The sequence below is a fragment of the Mirounga leonina genome, unplaced genomic scaffold (genome assembly GCF_011800145.1).
Source record: "Mirounga leonina isolate KUSES-001 unplaced genomic scaffold, KU_Mleo_1.0 Mir_128, whole genome shotgun sequence".
Lineage (NCBI taxonomy): Eukaryota > Metazoa > Chordata > Mammalia > Carnivora > Phocidae > Mirounga > Mirounga leonina.
The window spans coordinates 38,737,109-38,750,325 of NW_023270320.1; the positions used below are offsets into that span (position 1 = coordinate 38,737,109).

General features: G+C 40.5%; 1 protein-coding gene across 1 annotated transcript in view; it reads left to right on the plus strand.

Moving 5' to 3' along the window:
• The window catches only part of CSMD1 (CUB and Sushi multiple domains 1), a 519,075-nt gene that overhangs the window by 444,448 nt on the left and 61,410 nt on the right, over positions 1 to 13,217 (plus strand). The gene's annotated exons all lie outside the window — the stretch shown is intronic.

Consider the following 13,217-nt stretch of genomic DNA (forward strand, 5'->3'; position numbering starts at 1 on the left):
AAGGTGGAAAGTTTAAGCCTCTGACTCTCTGTGGGCTGGAAATCACTTCAGGACTGAAGCCAGGACCAGTAAATTTTGAATAGGAAAATCTGTTCTTTTTACTTGAGGTTATTTGAAGAAATACTCAGGAGAATTGGGCAGGGGGGAACAGAGAGAGAGTGAAACTTGAAAGTAGTAATTCCAGAGAAAATCAACCAGCAAACGGAGTTTCTCACTCTTATCCATAAAATGGCACCTGCTTTCTTGAAATCACTGTCATCCCTACATGAAAGCTGCTAGCTTACTACTTTGTGTATACACATATATTCTTGTTGGGTGTGGTTAGTACGGTTTTCCATAGACCGCGAAATTTCCTTGGACTATGTGTGGTGCTTTGCGTTGAGAGTCGCTGGTGCTTCTGAGATTGTCTGTCCATCCGAAACGTTCTTATGGGGTGTCTGGTCATTGAATAGCACCCTCCTTAAGGCAGCTCTGCATTGGGGTAGGTCTTCTTGGTTCTCATCAGTGACCTCAGCACCGTAGAGGGGAATCCGGTGATCTAAGAAATTTACATCTGTGCTATGATTGTGATGATGGAAAGCAGTGAGGATTTACATTTTATTAGGGCTGTATTGCCGACTAAAACCTCATTAGGTAAGAGGGCTATTGTGGCCTCAGGGAGTTTGAGGGGCATGTCCATTTTCTGTTCTATCATGGGGTCTGCTGGAGTCTTACTGATCCCGAATAAGCCTTCACTTTTTCTGTGGTATCTTCTGACTGAAGGTAGGACTTTGAAATAGAAAGACTGAGCAACATATTGCACGGCTGGCGGGGCCAAGGTGCCCAAAAGTGTGGCTTCAGTGTGATGCAGTATGTCTTAGAAGCTTCTGGGAGAGCGAGTGCTCAGAAGGAATTTAAACTGAAAATAAAGAGTAAGTACATCTGGGGCACCTGGGTGGCTCAGTCGTTAAGCGTCTGCCTTCGGCTCAGGTCATGGTCCCAGGGTCCTGGGATCGAGCCCCACATCGGGCTCCCTGCTCGGCGGGGAGCCTGCTTCTCCCTCTCCCACTCCCCCTGCTTCTCCCTCTCCCACTCCCTGTTCCCTCTCTCGCTGTGTCTCTCTCTGTCAAATAAATAAATAAAATCTTTAAAAAAAAAAAAGAGTAAGTACATCTGGACAATAATGTATAAAACATTAGTGTTCTAGAACCTGGATCTGGAATATAAGGAATAATGAAATTGGAAGAGCAAAGAATCTTAAAGAAAAACTAGTAGAACAGTATTAGATATGACACAGCCACATATGTTTATAAACCAATGAGTAAAGAATGGGTAATAAATTTAGTATAAAGATTTCAGAAGTCAGTATATATGGTTTCACAGCTACTACTAAGACTTGAAAATTTAATTCATAATATACACCTACCTTGGAGATATTGTGGATTTGGTTCCAGACCACCACGATAAAGCAAATATCACAATAAAGTGAATCCAGTGGATTTTTGGTTTCCCAGTACATATAAAAGTTATGTTTATACTATACTGGAGTCTATTAATGTACAATAGCATTGTCTAAAAAATGTATATACCTTAATTAAAAAATACTTTACTGCTCAAAAATGCTAACCACCACCTGAGCTTTCAGTGAGTTGTAATCTTTTTGCTCGTGGAGGGTCTTGCTTCAGTGTTGTTGGTTGCTGGCTGATCAGGGTGGTGGTGGCTTAAGTTGGGATGCCTTGGCAATTATTTTTTAAATAAGACAACATTGAAGTTTGCTGCATTGATTGACTCTTCTTTCACAAAAAGTTTCTCTGTAGCATGCAATACTGTTTGATAGCAGTTTACCCCCCGTAGAACTTCTTTCACGTTGGAGTCAGCCTTCTCAAACCTGCTGCTGCTTTATCAACTCAGTTTATGTAATGATCCAAATCCTTTGTTGTCATTTCAACAGTCTTCAAAGCATCTTCACCAGGAATGGATTCCATCCCAAGAAACCACTTTCTTTGCTCATCCACAAGAAGCAACTCCTCATCTGTTCAAGTTTGATCCTGAGAGCACAGCATTGCAGTCCCATCGTCAGGCTCCACTTCTGATTCTCATTCTCTGGCTCCTTCCACCCCATCTGTGGTTACTTCCTCCATGAAGTCTTGTGCCCTTAAAGTCATCCATGGGGGCTGGAATCCACTTCTTCCAAATTCCCATTTGTATTGATATTTTGACCCTTTCCCATGAATCACAAATGTTCTTCATGGCATCTAGAATGGTGAATCCTTTCTGGAGGGTTTTCAATTTACTTTGCCCAGATCCATGAGAGGAATCACCATTTATGGCAGCTATATCCCTATGAAATGCATTTCTTTAATAATAAGACTTGAAAGTTGAAATGATTCCTTGATCATGGGCTACAGTATGGATGCTGCATTAACAGGCCTGAAAACCACATTCATCTCATTGTCCGTCTCCATCAGAACTCTTGGGTGACCAGGTGCGTTGTCAGTGAGCAGCAGTATTTTGAAGGGAATCTTTTTCTCTGAGCATTTGATCTCAACAGTGGGTTTACAATATTCAGTAAACCATGTTGTAGACAGTTGTGTTGTCATCCAGGCTGTGTTGTTCCATTTACAGGGTACAGGCAGAGCAGATTAAGCATGATTCTGAAGGGCCCTAGGATGTTCAGAATGGTACGTGGGCATTGGCTTCCACTTAGAGTCACCAGCTGCATTAGCCCCTCACGAGAGAGTCAGGCTGTCCTTTGAAGCTTTGAAGCCAGGCATTGACTTCTCTCTGGCTACGAGAGTCCTAGATGGCATCTTCTTCCAACAGAAGGCTATTTTGTCTACACTGAAAATCTGTTGTTGGGTGTAGCCACTTTCCTGAATTCTCTGAGCTAGATCTTCTGGATGACTTACAGCTTCTCCTTCAACACCTGCCACCCCACCTTGTCCTTTCATGTTATGGAGATGGCTTCTTTCCTTAATGCTCACCTACCAACCTCTGCTAGCTTCATACTTTTCTTCTGCCGCTTCCTTACCTCTTTCAGCCTTCATAGAACTGAGAATTCAGGCCTTGTTATGGATTAGGTTTTGGCTTAAGGGAACATTGTGGCTGGTTTTTTCTGTCCAGACCACTAGAACTTTCTCCATATCAGCATAACAAGGCTGTTTCACTTTATTATTATTATTTGTGTGCTCATTGGAGTTGCATTTTTAATTTTTTCAAGGGTTTTTCGTTTGCATTCACAATTTGGCAAACTGTTCAGCACAAGAGGCCTTGCTTTTGGCCTATCAAGGCTTTCCACATGCCTTCCTCAGTAAGCTTAAACATTTCTAGGTTTTGATTTAAAGTGAGAGAGGTGTGACTCTTTCACTTGAACATTTAGAGCTTATCGCAGAGTTATTATTAGCCCAATTTTAATACTGTTGTGTCTGAGGGGCTAGGGCAGCTGGAGGAGAGGGAGCAAGATGGGGGATGGCCGGTCAGGAGCGCAGTCAGAACACATGCATGTCAGTGAAGTTCACCATCGCACATGGGCGTGGTTGGTGGTGCTCCAAACCAATGACAAGAGTTACAGCAAAGACCACTGATCACAGATCACCATAACAAATATAATCCTAATGAAAAGTTTTGAAATGTTGTCAGAATTACTAAAATGAGACATGGAGACATGAAGTGAACAAATTCTTTTTCTCTTTTTTTAAGATTTTATTTATTTGAGAGAAAGCGAGAGAGGGAGGGAGAGAGAGTACAAGGAGGGGGAGCAGCAGAGGGAGAGGGAGAAGCAGACTCCCCGCTGAGCAGGGATCCCAATGCAGGACTCGATCATGACATGAGCCCAAGGCAGACCTTTAACCCACTGAGCCACCCAGGCACCTGAAGTGAGCAAATTCTGTTGGAAAAATGGCTTCAATGTACTTGCGTAAAGCCAGGTTGTCATAAACCTTCATTTTGTAACCATGCAGTATCTGCAAAGCACAATGGAATGAGGTGTGCCTGTGCATGGAATATGGCAATGAAAGGTATCTCTTTTCCTGAGCAATGGACTGCCGATGTATAGATAACATGGTATAACTCAGTAAGAACATATGTTCATGGGACCCATAGAAACACAGCTAAGGTGAACAGGAGAACAGAAGTAAAGTCAGTGCTAGAGAAAATCCTAAAATAGTCAGACAGATCAAGGGAATAGAGGCTCCAGTCCTTAATCTGGCACAGATACTTGAAAAAGTAGCTAGTGGATACCACCATAGTAAAAAAATTACCTAGATGCCTTATTGGATATAATAATTTGAATGAAATTATTTATTCATAATGAAAAATGTACAATGCATTTTTCAGTTTTATTGAATCTTCATCAGAATGTATGGGAAATAAATATCCTCAATGGGGAAAAGCTGAGAGCCTTTCCCTTAAGATCAGGAACACATCAAGGATGCCCACTCTCGCCACTATTGTTCAACATAGTACTAGAAGTCCTAGCAACAGCAATCAGACAACAAAAAGAAATAAAAGGTATTCAAATTGGCAAAGAAGAAGTCAAACTCTCTCTCTTCCCAGATGACATGATACTTTATGTGGAAAACCCAAAAGACTACACCCCCAAATTACTAGAACTCATACAGCAATTCAGTAATCTGGCAGGATACAAAATCAATGCACAGAAATCAGTTGCTTTCTTATACACTAACAACGTAACTGTAAAAACATAAATTAGAGAATCGATTCCATTTACCATAGTACCAAAAACCATAAGATACCTCGGAATAAACCTAACCAAAGGGGTAAAGGATCTATACTCTAGGAACTACAGCACACTCATGAAAGAAATTGAAGAAGACACAAAAAGATGGAAAAACATTCCATGCTCATGGATCAGAAGAATAAACTTTGTTAAAATGTCTATGCTGCCCAGAGCAATCTATACCTTCAGTGCCATCCTGATCAAAATTCCAATGACATTTTTCAAAGTGCTGGAACAAACAATCCTAAAATTTGTATGGAATCAGAAAAGACCCTGAATCGCCAAGGAAATGTTGAAAAAGAAAAACAAAGCTGGGTGTATCACGTTGCCCGATTTCAAGCTCTATTACAAAGCAGTGATCACCAAGACACATGGTAATGGCACAAAAACAGACATATAGACCAATGGAATAGAATAGAGAGCCCAGATATGGACCCTCAACTCTATGGCTAAATAATCTTCAACAAAGCAGGAAAAAACATGCAATGGAAAAAAGTCTCTTCAATAAATGGTGCTGGGAAAATTGGACAGCTATATACAGAAGAATGAAACTCTACCACTCTCTAACACATACACAAAGATAAACTCAAAATGGATGAAAGACCTCAATGTGAGACAGGAATCCATCAAAATCCTAGAGGAGAACATAGGCAGTAACCTCTTTGACATTGGCCACAGCAACTTCTTTCAAGATATATCTCCAAAGGCTAGTGAAACAAAAGCAAAAATGAACTTTTGGGACTTCATCAAGATAAAAAGCTTCTGCACAGCAAAGGAAACAGTCAACAAAACAAAGAAGGAACCAAAGGAATGGGAGAAGATATTTTCAAATGACACTACAGATAAAGGGCTGGTATCCAAGATCTATAAAGAACTTCTCAAACTCAACACCCAAAAAACAAATAATCAAGTCGAAAAATGGGCAGAAGACATGAACAGACACTTCTCCAAAGAAGACATACAAATGGCTAACAGACACATGAAAAAATGTTCATCATCATTAGCCATCAGAGAAATTCCAATCAAAACCACATTAAGGGCACCTGGGTGGCTCAGTTGGTTGAGCGACTGCCTTCGGCTCAGGTCATGATCCTGGAGTCCCGGGATCGAGTCCCGCATCGGGCTCCCTGCTCAGCAGGGGGTCTGCTTCTCCCTCTGCCCTCTTCCCTCTCGTGCTCTCTGTCTCTCATTCTCTCTCTCTCAAATAAATAAATAAAATCTTAAAAAAAAAACACATTGAGATGCCACCTTACACTAGTTACAATGGCAAAAATTGACAAGGCAAGAGACAACAAATGTTGGAGAGGTTGTGGAGAAAGGGGAACCCTCTTACACTGTTGGTGGGAATGCAAGTTGGTACAGCCACTTTGGAAAACAGTGTGGATGTGCCTCAAAAAAATAAAAATAGAGCTACCCTATGACCCAGCAATTGCACTCCTGGGTATTTACCCCAAAGACACAGATGTAGTGAAAAGAAGCATATGCATATGCACATGCACCATATGCACCCCAATGTTCATAGTAGCAATGTCTGCAATAGTCAAACTGTGGAAAGAGCTGAGATGCCCTTCAACAGATGAATGGATAAAGAAGGTGTAGTCCATATAGACAATGGAAAATTACTCAGCCATCAGAAAGGATGAATACCCAACTTTTGCATCAACATGGATGGGACTGGAGGAGATTATGCTAAGTGAAATAAGCCAAGCAGAGAAAGTCAATTATCATATGGTTTCACTTATTTGTGGAACATAAGGAATAGCATGGAGGACATTAGGAGAAGGAAGGGAAAAATGAAGGATGGGGGAAATCAGAGGGAGAGATGAACCATGAGAGACTATGGACTCTCAGAAACAAACTGAGGGTTTTTGCGGGGGATAGGTTAGCCGAGTGATGGGTATTACTGCATAGAGCACTGGGTGTTATATGAAAACAATGAATCGTGGATCACCCCATCAAAAACTAATGATGTATTGTATGGTGACTAAGATAACATAATAAAATAAAATAAAATAAAGAGAATGTATGGGAAGTGCTTATCACTCCTATTTATAGATAAGAAATAACTTAGAACAATGAGGAATTTGGCCAGCATTGTAAAATCAATAATATCACAAACAGAATTTAAACCTAGGCAGTTTGACCATAGAACACAGATTTCTGAATATTAGGATATATAATTAGTGTATCTGAGCAAATGCTGTGTTACTTTGCCTATAATTACATTTCTCAGAAGCAAGATAGAATAAAAGAGGCTCTGTACTATCTGCTAATTCTGACCAATCAGTTGGAACTGGTTGGTTAACTAGAAGTTAAATGAGCCCAGGGACAAGAATAGACCTCACCACAAAGCACATACCATCAAAGGGGGTTTTGTGCCTTAGTCGTTACACATGGCTAATCTTGTCCCTCATTCTCTGCTGCTCCCGGACCTCTTGCTTACCAGTCTTGCCAGTATTTTCCTTCCATTTCTTGTCATTTGAATTGTTCCTTTGTCCCTTTCCATGGTTACAGATCTCCAGAAAATCTGGATTTTTACCAAGCTGAATGACCTTGCATGACCTTCAGGTTCTTCTGGACCCTCTGAGGGTAAACTGGACAGTCATGGAAGGAAAATGACTTATAATGACAATGGAGACAGTCAGTAAAAATATTTTCCAAAAAATCTGGAAAATAATTGACATAATCCCATGGCTTCAACTTCAAAAAAGAGACATCCCCTAAACGAAACAACCCCCAAAACTCTGACTTTGAGAAACAAATTGCTCCAATGAGGAGAAAATGGGAAACTACACAAAGAAACAGAGACAGTTACACGAGGTGTTCCACAATAAACTCAATTTGCCAGCAAAGCAACTCCCCTAGGATGTATTAAGCAAATGGAATACAGGTAAAGGTCACTGATGTGAAGGACGGATCCACCATGAGCAGGGAACAATGAAAAGATTCGAGATCACGAAAATGTAAGGACTATAGAGAAATTATGTTGAAATGAGAACAAAATTCACTCATTGTGGTTGGTATCAAAAATGGATGGTCCAAGTAAAGTAGAAAGGCTCAGCCGACTCTTCATTTTGTCGTCTGTGTCAAAACCCGTTTCAGTGTGCAAAGATTAGAGCATGCTTTTATATTAGAAACCAGGACCCCAGGAGAGAAAAGGAGTCTGTCCAAGAGAACTTTAGAGTTTCAGTGGAGTGGCTGAGGGGACCTGGGAGGAAGTGGCTGAATCACTGGCATGGCCCCTGTGGGACGTTATTAAAAAGAAGCACTGTAGAATGAGAGCAATGTCTTGTGTGATTGTTCACAGGAAAAGGAAAGAAGCAAGCTGGCAGAAACTATGGATCTGTTAATTTGATGATACACAGAGCTGATCATCAACTCTATTATCTGTAAGATCTTTGGGGATGGATGTTTATGAAGAGCTTATAATATAGTTTCACAAAATAACATGCAAGTCTGGATCCATCTTGGTCTGACATTGCTCTTAGATGGGTATTTAGTAATACTCTTTAGAAATGGTGCTTCTAAATTTTCAGCAAGGTGTAGATCAAGATTTTCTGGGATGACTCTTACAGTTGAGAAAGTGTAACATGGGCTGTTTGTTGTCTTTTCACAATTGCTGGTGGGGCTGGCCGCAAAGATGTCGATTACTGTGTTGAAGCCATTGGAAATGTTTCTGGTTGTATTGTTCTCTCCCTCATTCTAGACCATTCTAAGACTTCTATTCACATCTTGGGTAGGGGCATAATAATACTAGCTGGAAGAGTAAAAATACATAATGAACAAGAGATTCAGGATCTTTTCAATTTGAATGATAGACAAAACACATACAGAAATAATGGATTTAATGGAAAACTTCACTCAAAGTGAAAAATAAAATACCTTCCAACGTACATGATGACAAGAAAATTAGGAAATCTTAGCGCACAGGGAAGGACTTGGTGTTTTGGATAACAGAAAGTTCTTATGTGCCCAGGTGGCCCTGAGGCTGATGTCTGGACTTCATGAATAGGATCCACCTCATTCTCTGTCTAGGAAGCCCACATCCAGAACGATGGTTTCACTTCCATGAAATAATTTAAATAGGCAGTGAGGAATCTGCATGTTCCCAGGGTGAAGGATCTGGTAACCATGATAGTGGAGGAATGTTTGGAAGACTCCTGATCATCAGTTTGGCGGAGAGAAAAGTTAGAAAGTAAATAACAGCTATTTTCAAATATTTTAAATGCTACTGAATGAAAGTAGAGTAACTGATTTTGGTAATTTTTTTTTTATATACAAGTGCCAGCCCTGATTGATGGGTAGTGCCAACGATAAGGACCTGTATTGCGATCTCTAAGTTTTAATCAGGCCTCATTTGGTAGAGACAGGAAAAACCAAACAAACAAAAGGAAAGAAACAAAACTAAAATGAATTAAATACATCTACCAAAAGCAGGGACCAGGGTTGCTAATATGCCATTAGTGATGTATAGTTCCATCCATTTATTTATAATATCAAATACTGTGCAGAAAAGTAGCTTTCAGACTATATATAATAAACACCGTCCCTTTAATTATTTGTTAACATGTTAGATCTGCCCCAGAATGCAAAAAAGAGTTGGGACAGTTGCCAGCTTAGTAGGTTTTTACATAGGATCCTTTAGCCTGTGAGCTTCATTGATTCCAAGTCTCTGATGCTTGTCATTATAACACAGAATACTTTGATGAAAGCATTTTTCCAAGTTGGGGATGAGGTATCGCATTGATTTTCATGGTTACTAGAAAAGACACTTTTGCCTGAGATGTTGCTTCTATTTCCTGTGGAACATGGACCATATTTCCAGTTGTAGCCTGGTGGTTATTTCCAGTGATTTCCAGCGGGGAAGGCCATGCCAGATTCCTCTGATGATTATTGTAGCAGAAATGGCTAAGCACATGGACGGGCCACACTTTCACAGTGTGAGGCTTGAGACTGTATTTGCACAAGAGCTGTATGTAAGGAGATAAAGGGTGATCTTCTTTGCCAAACATTCCAGCCCTGAACCATGCTGTGTTGGAGCTTGCTAGTCTGAATTCTCTGCCAGAACCTTTGAGACAGGATGCCATGAGGGGAGCTGGATGACCCTGTGTGCAGATACAGTAGCTAGACTCCAGGCAAAGTGAGGCCCATGTGCACCAGAGTAGGTTTTCATCAAGTTTAGCCCACACTTAATCACCATCATTGTATTACTACTGGGGTCTCCCCAGGCGCTGCAAATTACCAAGGGCTTGTTCTAATTTACGATCTGTGCTGTGCGATGGTACACATCTCCCTGGGCTGGAGAACTCAGCAGTGAGAATACTGACCCAACATCTACTCATCAGGTACCTTATAATCCATCAGGGAAGTTTTATGATCCCCATGCTCCCTTAATTATTTTCTTCTGTTTATCTTCCCTGTGGTAGTTTGCACTGAACCCAACAGAGAACACACAGACTAGATGAGGTGGTACATTTGTAATCCAGTTCTCCTGCTGTAGAAACTGACATTAATCCTTTGATAACATTTATATCATTTAGATTTTTTCACACATAATGCATCATCTCCTCCACTTTGCCACCTTTTTAATGTGTAGTATTTGAGATGTCAGTGATAGATCGAGATGTCTCTCACACAAAGAACATGATCTTTTTTTATTAGATTGTTTTGCTAGTATTTGAAATAAGTTTGCCTTTGCTATATTATAATGACCTATGGGGAGTTGAATTATTTTGTACATATAATATCATGGTGACATTCATATGGTAAAACGGCTAGATGACACGATTCAAAATAATATTTTAGACCATATTTTTTTCATAGTTCTTAGAGCACAAAATGAGAAAGTATTCTTCAAATGCCTGGTATTTTATGATAGATCCATGTAAAACATTTTTATAGCCGATTATGGTAATGCTTGCTTACATTACAGCAGAAAGATGGTATTAGAACAGGAAGTTTATGCCCCCCACCCCTGATCTTTGCTATATAATCTCCCATGTAAAATGTAGGCTGTAGGATACCAGGGAAGGTAAAGTGTTTGGAAAGAGCCCATGCTAATCTTCACATGTTATGTATGCACCACCAGTGGCTGGGAGATAAATGTCATGATACTCTCCCCAGCCACAAGCACTTCTGTCTATATTTCTGAATATTATCTAACAATACTCATTTAATTCCTCAGGAAATAGGGTATAGGATGTAAAGGTTAATAGGATGCAGGTCTTCTTTTTTCAGGAATTTATAATCAGAGGAATAAATAAGATAAATACCAAATACTTTGACAAAAAGTTGAGATTAATGAATGGCAACAGAGAGAAAGCTGGGGCAGGAGCGAGAGAGGCTGGTAGAGGGAATGCTATGAGGGAAGCCACATTGAGGAACAGGTGGATTTTCAGCAAGCAGAAAGGGAATAAATTCATCCAAGGAACTAAGATGCAGAGCAGTGCAGGAGGTGATCTAGATGCCACAGGAAGTTCAGTCTACCTGCACAGACCGTGTCCTGGGAAGTATTCTTTGTAGTCACAGGACGATGAGGGTATTGCACTCATATGGCAACACGTTCATGGAAACAAAGCCGTCTCCTCATACAGACACCTCCTCTAGGCCAGGCACAGGCTTGATGCCGGACTATGGAGCAAGACACCGCTCTCAGAACTCATAATCTAAGAGCGGAGATAAATAGGTGAGAAAAATTATGTTTCTACTTGCTGAATTCACAACACAACAAAAGAGCAAAATATCTAGAAGTCTGGGTATTGTAAATGGATGGTAGAAATAGATTCTTCTATTGCAGGGAAACCTAAAATAAGGTAGATCTTTGAGGTGCACATAAATGGGCAGTAATTCCTTTAGGGTGTGTATGCAGAGGGCAGATTTGGGCTTAGTTAGGAGGGGCACATAGACGTATTACAGGCAGACAAGTTTAGGAAGGAAATTTCAGGCTTGGGGAAAATGATAGAATGATTATTTGGGGAACCACATAAAGAGGGACAGATGAAGGATTTCTGAAAGCCCTAGAGACTACCCAAATCCTGAAATTTTATTTATATTAAATATGGCTTAAAATAATTGCCCTTGACTAAGATGTGTCAACAAAGATTTGATGCACATGTATTTTGTGGTGAGCATTGGGCCCTCGTCCGATGTACTAATGTAAAAATACTATGTGGCCCATGCAAGTGCCATACTCACGCATCATTGGAAATGTTTGTGTGCTGTCCAAGGTACCAAATATTCTCTGACTTAGGCAAAGTTGCTGAGCACTGCCCCTAGAGATTGCACGTGCAGAAGATAAAAATTTTGTCTGTCAATAGTCGATTGTGTTCCTTTAATATATACAGATTTGAAGATTTAAATCCATCCATTCAGTGGTGTTTAATGCCAGCAAGTTTTCCCTGCGTATAAGTGGATCTGAGCCATGTGACATTTCATGACTGGTAATACTCAAGAAGAGCTTGTACATTGGCTTTGGAATCCACTGCCAAATAACCTTGCCCTTAGCCCAAAGCCAGTGTTAGTGCCTGGGGTGGACAGAATGAAAGAAATTGCATGTCTAATTCTTATACAGGTCCTGGGCATTTATAATGATTATTTTATTTTCAGCAATGAGTATCAGTAATCACAAAGCAAATTCAAAGGTTGAATATTTGGTTTGTAGATTTTCTAAAAATGTATACATGTATTTAGTTTTAATCCCCAGGTCAATATTAGTATTAGTACAGATACAAACCGACATAGTGCAAAAGTGACCTTACAGTAGTGAGCTCTAAGGGGGGGGGGGGGGCGCAGGGATTGTGTGTGTATGTGTGTGAATGTGACCTCATGGGAGGAGAGAGAGCCAGCTTTACAGTTCCTGTTAATGGCACGATTCCACACCAAAGGATGCAGGGCTCCACTCTGTGTAGGGCACACCTGTCCCATTGAAGATATCGTGTCCAACATTTCTGTTTTCTTCTCTGTTTTTTAGAGATAGAGAAAAAGAGAAAGAGCGGGGGTGGGGGTGGAGGGGCAGAAGGAGAGGGAGAGAGAGAAGTCCAAACAGACTCCATGCCCAGAGCAGAGCCTGAGTTGGATCCTTAACTGACTGAGCCACCCAGGTACCCCTTGTGTCCAACATTTCTACTGGTATAGTGGGTTTCTACGGAATAAGTGAGAAAAATGGACCTTTGTTAAATTTCCAAATCACAGAATTCATTTCTAAAATCGCAGAAGCATGTGTAATTGTAGAAGTCTGTAACATGCATTACCTGAAAATACTTGAAAGTTGGAAGTTGTGATGTTAAGGTAAATCTGCCAACTGAGATCTGATGCCCTGGGTCAGTCACTCAGAGAAGTCACCAGTGTGTTTTCAGAAGGTTGTTTTCAGGAGGTTACAAAATGAGAAACAAATAGTGAAGCACTATAGGAAGCTAAACATTGCTCACATCCTCGGTATGGAGAAGGTCCCTGCTCTAAAACATAGCTTCATATACACATTCCAGAGAGTGTGGATAGAATC